Raw genomic sequence first — 9,614 nt, forward strand, 5'->3', positions numbered from 1 at the left:
AAGTTTATGATGCTAAGAGATACTACATGAAAGACTATGATACCAATTGAAGACCTAGCTTGCCCTTGCAAATGTCCCCATGTGGCATTATGGATTAAAGTTTTGCTTATTATAAATTCTCCCCATTACTTAAACTAATCCATAATCCACTATCCTCCCTTTCTTGGACCATTACCATTTGTAAACATTAACTTAATGCTTGCCTTTGGTCCTCCAAATTCTCCCCCTTTGGCATCAAACACCGAAAAGGAAGACATTAGTAGCACAAGGGAGGGTCAAATTTCATGATCCTTTGTGTATAGAGTGAAATGGATCACAAAATTTGACTCTCGCATTATATAGACTAAGCTCCCCCTAAATATATGCATACATATGGTAGAAAGCAAAGCATATGCATAATTAGCAATTTGTTGCACAAGAGAGTTTAATCTATATAATGCATGGAGAAAGCATATAAAAATGAAATGAAATCAACATGATGATGCCAATAGAAGAATGATGCTTAACTCCAGGGACTCCAATTTCCTTACAATGAGACTACTACACATGTGATAGGTTTGAAAGATTGATACCATTTGTAAAAGTGTTAGTCTCAAAGCATCCAAGTTGTAGAATTACTCCCCTTAAATATGTGCACACAAAAAAAATACCACTTGAAAGATGACATCTCATGAATGTGAGAATCATTTTTAAAATGGATATTCGGAAGAGATTATCTACAATTTGGATATTGGCACATATTAGATGAACAATAGTAAAACAAGCTATGTGCCGTGCTCTTAAACAATTGTGAACCATGTAGGTTTGCTCCAAGGGTTAAGAATGAAATTGAGCACGCCTACCATATGATATACCTAGTGTATGCATGACAAAAGATATAAGAATTCAAATGCAAACATAGGCATGAAGAGTAACTAGATGCTAAAAGATACCAATTGTAGGAAAAATTTTAAGTCTAATACCAATTGAAGTAAATTGAATCTAGTTACCTGTCATGGGAAGGGGAATTTGGGTCCATAGTATTCACTAACCCACTTGGCAATAACTTTGTCCAACATGATGCACCCCATGAAATGTACCCATACTTTGCCAAGTCTCCAAATTCCCAAAGTCCGATGGACTTCTCACTTCCCTTTTGGGATCCAAACCTTCTTGGTGCTCTTCATATTTGAAATGATTTCCTTTGGCACCCAAAAGCATTTGACCCCATTGTTGACTTGCTTGTTCACCTTGATGGCGACCACCTTGTCATTTTTCTTCTTCTTCAAGAGATAAGGTGTGGAGGCCTTTTTATCCACCTTGTTGGTGTAGGTGTTGGAGAGCTTTCTTGTTTGCTTTTTCTCCTTCTTCTTTGCTCCTCCCCCATTCTTCACCTTGCACTCATAGGACTTGTGACCTTCCTTGTGGCACACGTAACAAACCACGGTTTGTCCTTCATCAAGCTTCTTCACTCCCTTGATGGTGTTATCTTGATGAAGTTGGGTTTGCTTCGCCTTGCCTTTCACTTGAGTCAAGTCCTTGGTGAGGTGAGCTACTTCTTGCTTGAGTTGCTCATTCTCTTTTGCAACCTCTTGTGTGCATGTATCTACAATCACTTTCTCAACACAAGCTTGGTTGCACAAAGGTGAGTCTAAACATAAATCATTGCAAGAGGTAGATGCATCCTTTTTAATTATGTCATTTCTTTTAGATGCCTTGATGGGGGTATTTTTGATGGCCTCAAGATTAGCAACTTTATTTGTTAGCTCATCACAATGCTTGCACATGATTTCCATTTTAGCAAGCAAACTTTGATAATCATTTTGTGAGCTAGCTAACTTTTCTTTTAATTTTTCATTTTTCTTTTCAAGTTGCTTATCATTGATTGTGCATGCACTCGTTGTTGCACTAGCCTCAAGTTGCTCAATTTTAGTAGATAGTTCAACATTGAGATTTGCAAAATTTTCATATTGTTCAAGTAAATTCTTGTATGCTTCTTGTGAACTACCTAGCTCTTCTTTTAAAATTTTGAGCATCTTTTGTTGACTAGTGCAAACTTTAGCATATTTAAGATTTTGTTGCACAATTGTATTGTAAGAAGGCAAATCATCATCACTATCACTCTCACTAGAGGATGAGCTTTCATTACCTCGTGCCATAAGGCACACACGAGAAGAGCTTGATGATGAGTGTTTGCGGCCTCGCCTCTTGTGATGGTCTTCTTCACTTGAAGAATCATCCCATGACCTTATTGTTGTGAGGGCTTTGTTTTTGCACGCCTTCTTCTTTGTCTTGGGTGTGGGCTTGTTTAGACAAACTTCCACAAAGTGCCCCTTCTCGCCGCATCCATAGCATCCTCTCTTTCTTTGCTCATTTCTTTGATTGGTGAAAATGAGATCTTGAATTTGGATGGGCACACCCTTGACATTTAGCCTTTGGATCATCTTCTCCACCTTGTTGATTAATTTGATTGATTCTTCATCAAGGTCGGAGGTGGAGGAGGAAGATTGATCATCATCATCATCATCCTCATCTTCTTCTTCACTTGAGGAGCTTGAGCTTGAGCTTGACTCAACTTTCTTGCCCTTCATCTTTTTCTTCTCACTACAAGCGAGAGCTTTGCCTTTGCTTGATGAAGATGCTTCTTCTTGACCCATCTTACGTGACATTTCAAATGCCACTAGCTTTCCAATGACAATGCCCGGGGTCATGGTGCTCAAGTTCTCCATGTTGTGAAGGATGGTGATGATGCTTGCATATTTCTTTTGTGGTAGAACGGAGATGATCTTCCTCACGATGTCCGCATCATCTAGCTTTAATAATCCTATAGAATGGAGCTCATTGATAATTAGATTCAATCGAGAATACATATCACGAACAAGCTCATCATCATTCATAGCAAAGGAATCATAATTTTGCTTAGCTAGACAATGTTTTTGCTCACGGACATTACTTGTGCCGTCATGGAGCTCTTGGAGTTTTAACCAAATTTCATGAGCGGTATTTAAAGTAAACACTTGGTTAAAAACATCCATGCTAAAAGATTCAAACAAGCAATTCTTAGCTCTAGCATTAAAATTCATTTCTTTTTCGTCACTCTTTGTGGGCTTTTCGGGATTCTTAATGGGTTTCATCCTGTCACGAGTGACTCTCCATACACCTAAATCAACCGCCTCAAGGTGGCAAGCCATTCTAGCCTTATAGTAGAGGAAGTTAGTCCCATCAAATTGTGGAGGCCTAGCGGTATCCATCCCAACCACTCTACAATAGCGTCGGCTCAACGGCGGTTAAGCCAAAGGTCCAAATATGAGCCAACCGGCTTTGATACCAATTGAAGGGACCGTGACGCCTAAGAGGGGGGGTGAATTAGGCAACTTAAAATTCTAACTCCAAACTATGGCCTCTTTTTCTACCTCTAGCAAAACCTATGCAAAAGATAATTTATCTAGATGTGCAACTACGGTTTTGCTAGTGTGTTGCTATCTCTACCGCAAATGATGATAATATGATCAATGTAAATGCGGAAGCTTAAAGAGCAAGGTAGAGATATGCAAACTCCCGTCGACGACTCCGGTATTTTTACCGAGGTATCGAGAAGCGCGCAAGCTTCCCCCTAGTCCTCGTTGGAGCCCCTCACAAGGAATCCCTCGCAAGGGCCAAGCTCCCGGTCGGGTGACTCCATGGATAGCCTCAGGCCTTCCCCACGCGCAAGTGGGTCTCCGATGTGCCTTCCGGCAAGCCTCTCCCGGATGCTTCCCGCCGTCTTCACTATCAAGCTTCCGGCCGAAACGCCGCGGGCCTTGTTCCCTTCGGTACACGGTGGCGGCCGCACCACAAACACGGTTGGTGCGATCTCACAAGACTTCAAGCCCCTCCGATGTACAACACTTGTGCTCGCAAGCACGGGGTGACAAGAGGTATGCAAACCTCACTAAACACTAGGCAAACACCTAGAGCAAGCGCATAAGCGGTGGTCTAATCAACCTAAGCACTTCACAAAGCACTTATGCTAATCACCTAATAAAACACTAAGCACTATGCATGTGGAGATCACTAAAATGGTGTATCAACACTCTTGGTATGTTTCCTCAGCTCCACACTCCTCGAATGGCCGATTGGGGGTTGTATTTATAAGCCCCACTGAGAAAGTAGCCGTTGGGGTTGAACTCCCGCAAATCTGCTACTGACCGGACGCTGAGATCGTCCTGACCGGACGCGTCCGGTCGTCCCGACCGTTGCAGCCACGAACTACCGATCGGACGCTGCCAGCGTCCGGTCGCCTGCCACCGGACGCGTCCGGTCGTAGTTTCGCGCGCCTGGAACCTCTTTGTACTCGATCGGACGCTGTGTTTCTGCGTCCGGTCGGTTGCCGCTAGTGTCCGGTCCTCGCGTCCGGTCGCCTGTCTGCCGAGCCACCGGTCCAGCGTCCGGTCGCGCTTTCAGCGTCCGGTCCAGCGTCCGGTCGCCTCTGCGAGCTCGTTTCTTCGCGATCTTACGTACGGCTTGGTTCCTATCTTCGTGCTTGGACTTTGCTTGATATCTTGGGTCTTCACTTGTGCTTCTAATGTCTTGCTTGAGGTGTTGATCATCGGATCATCACGTCGCCTTCGTCCAAGTCACGTCTTGCACCCTATTGGACTAGCAAATTCATTAGTCCAATTTGGTTGTGTTGGTCATCAAACACCAAAATCCAAAGTAAATGGGCCAAGGGTCCATTTTCCTTACAATGAGCATTGGCATCATAATGAACTTTCGCTTCATGCACAGCCATGGAGAAAGGTTGTAGATACATAGAGTAACAGTCCAAGTGCTATGACTGCTACTCTGGTCCTTGATAGGATTCATGCCATCCGTACTTAAAGCAAACCTTAAGTTTCTTGCGCCATCTGCAAACTTCAAGAATTCTCTGTCGATTGCTCTCCACTGGAACCCATCAGCAGGGTGTCTCAACATATCGTCTACCTTACGGTCTTCTTTGTGCCATCGCAGCAACTTTGCATGCTCTTTATTTCTAAACAAATGTTTCAAGCATAGTATTATAGGAGCATACCACATCACCTTGGTAGGGATTCTCTTCCTAGGATGTTCACCGTCACCCTCAACATCACCAAGGTCATCTCGCCTGATCTTATACCACGATGCATGATATACCAGGCATGCATCCAAATTCTTGTACTCGCCGTGGTAGAGGATGAAATCATTAGGACATGCATTTATCTTCTGGATTTCTAATCCCAGAGGGCAGACAACCTGTTTTGCTGCGTATGTAGTGGTGAGCAATTCGTTTGCCTTCGAAAGCATCTTCTTTGCGATAGTAACTCCCTAAATCCCTTGTTGGATATACCATTCTTTGTCTTCCATTACAGCAATTCAAGTGTGGTACCCAACTTTTTTTTGCCCCTCTTCGCAAGTCGGGTATAGCAAATTCTTATGCTCCTCTAGCATGCGCTTAAACTTGATCTTCTCCTTGTCACTTTCGCATTCTCTCTATGCATCATGGATGGCCTGACCAAGATCATCAGTGGGCTCATCTTCTACCGCTACCTCTTCTTCAGCTTCCCCCATTACAGTACATCAAAGGCACCGTATTTAGTAAAACCACGAATAATAATGCTGTCATCATCCCCATCTTATTCTTCTTCATCTTCTTCCATTATTACACATCTTTCTCCATGCTTAGTCCAACAAATATAGTTTGGCATGAAACCTGATGTAAACAAGTGTTCATGTAGGATCCTTTAGCAAGAATAATCCTTCTCATTCTTACATAGAACACATGGGCAGCACATGAAACCATTCCGTGTGTTTGCCTTGGCCACATTTATGAATTCATGCACACCCCTAATGAACCCTGGGGAGCAGTAGTCCGCGTTGTACATCCATTGCCGGTTCATCTGCATTACATGACGTACACCACATCAAAAACTTGTAATAACCTATATTATACAACATGCATGATTAGTAGTTAATTAAAAGATCCAAAATATCCATCAATCAATATGATTAATTAATATCCTATACCACACAGCTCACATACTCTCAAACATTAATTTATTAAAGGCTTGATACAATGTAGACAATCCTAAATAGCACTAAACAAACTAAACCTACAATGTACTTTAGCAGAATAAGGATTTCACGACCAATTCTAACTAAAACAAACAGATCATTCTTTTGCTGGTTCACTCTCATTAGTCGCCTCAGTCGCCTTTGTAAGAGATTTTTGGACGTGCTCAACACTCTTCCTCCCAGTACCAATCGTCACATGATCCAGTGTCATCCCACTGAAATTACAACAACAAATCAAGAACTTTAGTCAAAATCATCACAAAAAATGGCTACAAAGCATAACAAAATATGACAAAAAAATTACTCACTTCGCGATCCGGACACGTGTAGAAGATGCGGCCTTGGTTGGGATCCTTCTTTTTCACCCTATACTCCCTCACAGTCTTCTGCCCACACTTGCCGCATGCAATGAGAGGGAGGTCCGGCCTCAGTCGCTTAGGGACCCCATGCAAGGCCGAGGACCCGGAAGTAGTCGCCATCTACGACTCTCTATACTCATTTTCATCAACTACTATAAATTTCTCATTTTATGAACCATAAAATTAATTAAATGAGCTATATACTAAAAAACATTTTATTTCTCTATTTCTAAACCATCAAATGAGGCAATGAAAGTTGCATACTAGTTTTGATGAGCTACTATAAGATTCCTTCGTCTACATATGCAAACTATCAAGTGATTTTGAGCTTAAATGGCATATAAATAAAAAAATATCCACCATTATTTCCAATCTAGAAAACCAAAAATTTCTCTATTTCTAGATCATGAAATGAGGCAATGAAAGGTGCATACTAGTTTTGATGAACTACTATAAGCTTTCTTCATCTTCATATTCAAACTATCAAATGATTTCGAGCTCAAATAGCATATAAATAAAAAAATTCACCATCATTCCCAATTAAAAAACCACAAATTTCTCTATTTCTAGACCAAGAAATGAGCCATGCTAGTGACGAAACATGGGAGGATGAAGTTGATACCCTTTAAAACCGAAGAATGGATGAAGGAATGAAGTATTCACCAATCCCGCAAGCATGAACTCCTTCCACGAGCAAGAACAGAGAGCAGGCAGAGAGCTTGAAATGGCAAGGGCTAGGGGAGGAAGGAGCCCGGGATATGTAGTCCCGGTTTGTGGTATAAACTCGGACTATAGGTAGAATTCTAGTCCTGGTTGGAGCCACCAACCAGGATTAAAGGTCTAGTCACGGCTGGTAGCTTTAACCGGGACTGGAGGGTGACCTTTAGTCCCGGTTCGAGCCACCAACCGGGACTAAAGGTCCCCTCCTGCTCCCTTCCTGCAAAAGATGTGCCTCTAACCGTTAGGCAGGGGACTTTAGTCCATATTGATAGCCCCAACCGGGACTAATTCTTTCTTTAGTCCCGGACCCAAAAATGACTGGGACTAAAGCCTTGAACCGAAAGTCTGTTTTCTACTAGTGCCCCAACCCCACCCAATTCAAAAAAAAAGAATAAAGGGAGGACTGAAGATGAAGCATTATTGAGGAGAGAGTTACTCCGATGATGTGGAAATGGCCCCTTCTCACCACCACAACACCCAGCCAGGCAGCATCGTGAAGTCGCTTTCATCCTCCGAGCTTGTAGGCGGGATACACCGAATCAGGTCCACTGTTGCAATAGGAATATAGTAGGATGGATGCAACTAGCCTGACCCTGCATCACGTTTAATAAAAAAATATAGATGATAGAACCAAATAGATGCAACTAGCAATGGCTGCCACAATTCAACTAGAAAATTTTAATAATAAAAAAAAGAACCAAATATAGGATGTTATAGATGATAGAAACATCCAAGAAAGCAAGTGGATATGTCAATGAGCTCTTGCCATGACTACTCATCTTAAAATATATAATCCTATATATCCTAGAGGAAAATAAATAGTTCTATTTATGGATGATAGATACACATTTCACTTTTTCTAGAGACGAGTTCTTTCGAAATAAAATAAGCTTGACATCTTATATATGCGTGCGTACCTTCTTCACCTTGTATGTAGAGCTATGTATGCTTATATATATCTTCTTATATAATATAAAGATACAAGTATATCAACGAAGCAATAAGTAGCTCTCTTTTTCATACTCTCCTGTTTTGTTCCACTCCAAGTTTCTCTAACTTTAATCAAGATTATAAAAATACACCAGTATCTAAAGCATCAAAGTAGTTTTATCAAATTCTCCATAAATTATGCCTTAATAGTATGTTTATTTGGACTTACAGATGCTGATATGTTTTTTTTCTAAAAATTTAGAATAGTCCATATATATAATCTGGAACAGAAAGAACACTGCATCATGTGATGCTAACCAAATGAACTACGACAATGAATCGACATTCAACAGGTTTGACTTGGCCCAAACCTGCAACTTGGTCTTAACCTTGTCCCCCTCACAGCTCACATCTGTCCCTCCCTCCTCGCGCTCTGTGGCCCAACCCAAGCTTTGTGGTTCCCGTGATCCATCTACCTTACCATGTCAAATCACAAATTTGAGTTCTTGTTTACGGCTCATGGTTTGTTACTTGTTACTGTACTTGTTAGTTACCACTTATCACCACATGGCATGCCATCTGTCAGCCGTTATCCTTGTCAACCACCTTTTCCCTGCGTGTGCACCGCACCATGCTTTGCTATCCAAAGAGATTTGGTGAAAGCAAAAGAGGGATCTCAAGGTAACTATATATGGGGTTTTGCTGCTTTTTTCCAAAAGAAATTATGGCTATGACTATTAGCTATAGAGGAGTGATTATGATTTGCAGCGACTTTTTTTGGCCTGATATAATAGAGAGGAAGCACCACAAGGCAGCTGATGTGGCTCTCTCACATCAGTGATCAGTGATATATAAAAGCTACATAAGATGGACCCACAGGTGGGACATGCAGGATGTCAGAACTCACCCTAATTGGATTATGGTAGTGTTCTGTGATATCCAATTGCCAACAAACCTTGTGTTGAAGTGTTGAAGGCCACAAACATGCATAGAGGCTAAGACATTCTGTTCAGGTGTTAAAGACCACGAACATGAAGGCTCTCTGCAGTTTTTCTGTTGACGTACTTCAAGATTACATAAGTTCAGTATCACCATGATCATGCAACAAGTCTTTTTTTATCAACTAGCAAACATGCCCATGTGTTGTACCTTCGTATAGAAAAAAACGACGACTTGAATAGTATATATCTATTTATGTTTCATCCCTTCTATATATAAAATTTAAAAGCTACAATTTATTTTATGATGACTATGGCATGCATAATATAAATTAATATTGGCAATATATGACAATGTCCTAGTAAGCCTGTGGATTAAATTACAGCCTTGATATTTTTTTTCTCGTTGCAAAGCATAGAAATATTTACACGTAGATATATCATAACTTTATTTTTTCATATTGTTAATGTGTTGCTATAGTTAACATCGAGATCCATTACTTACTTTGAAGACCCATAAAAATCTATAATTCTAAACTTTGGTTAAAGTTGGTAAGGAGTTAGCTGTCAATGTGTCAATGACTGCTCTGTCCATTGATGATATGACGGGATACCTCTC

Source organism: Miscanthus floridulus, chromosome 17 (genome assembly GCF_019320115.1).
Source record: "Miscanthus floridulus cultivar M001 chromosome 17, ASM1932011v1, whole genome shotgun sequence".
Classification (NCBI taxonomy): domain Eukaryota; kingdom Viridiplantae; phylum Streptophyta; class Magnoliopsida; order Poales; family Poaceae; genus Miscanthus; species Miscanthus floridulus.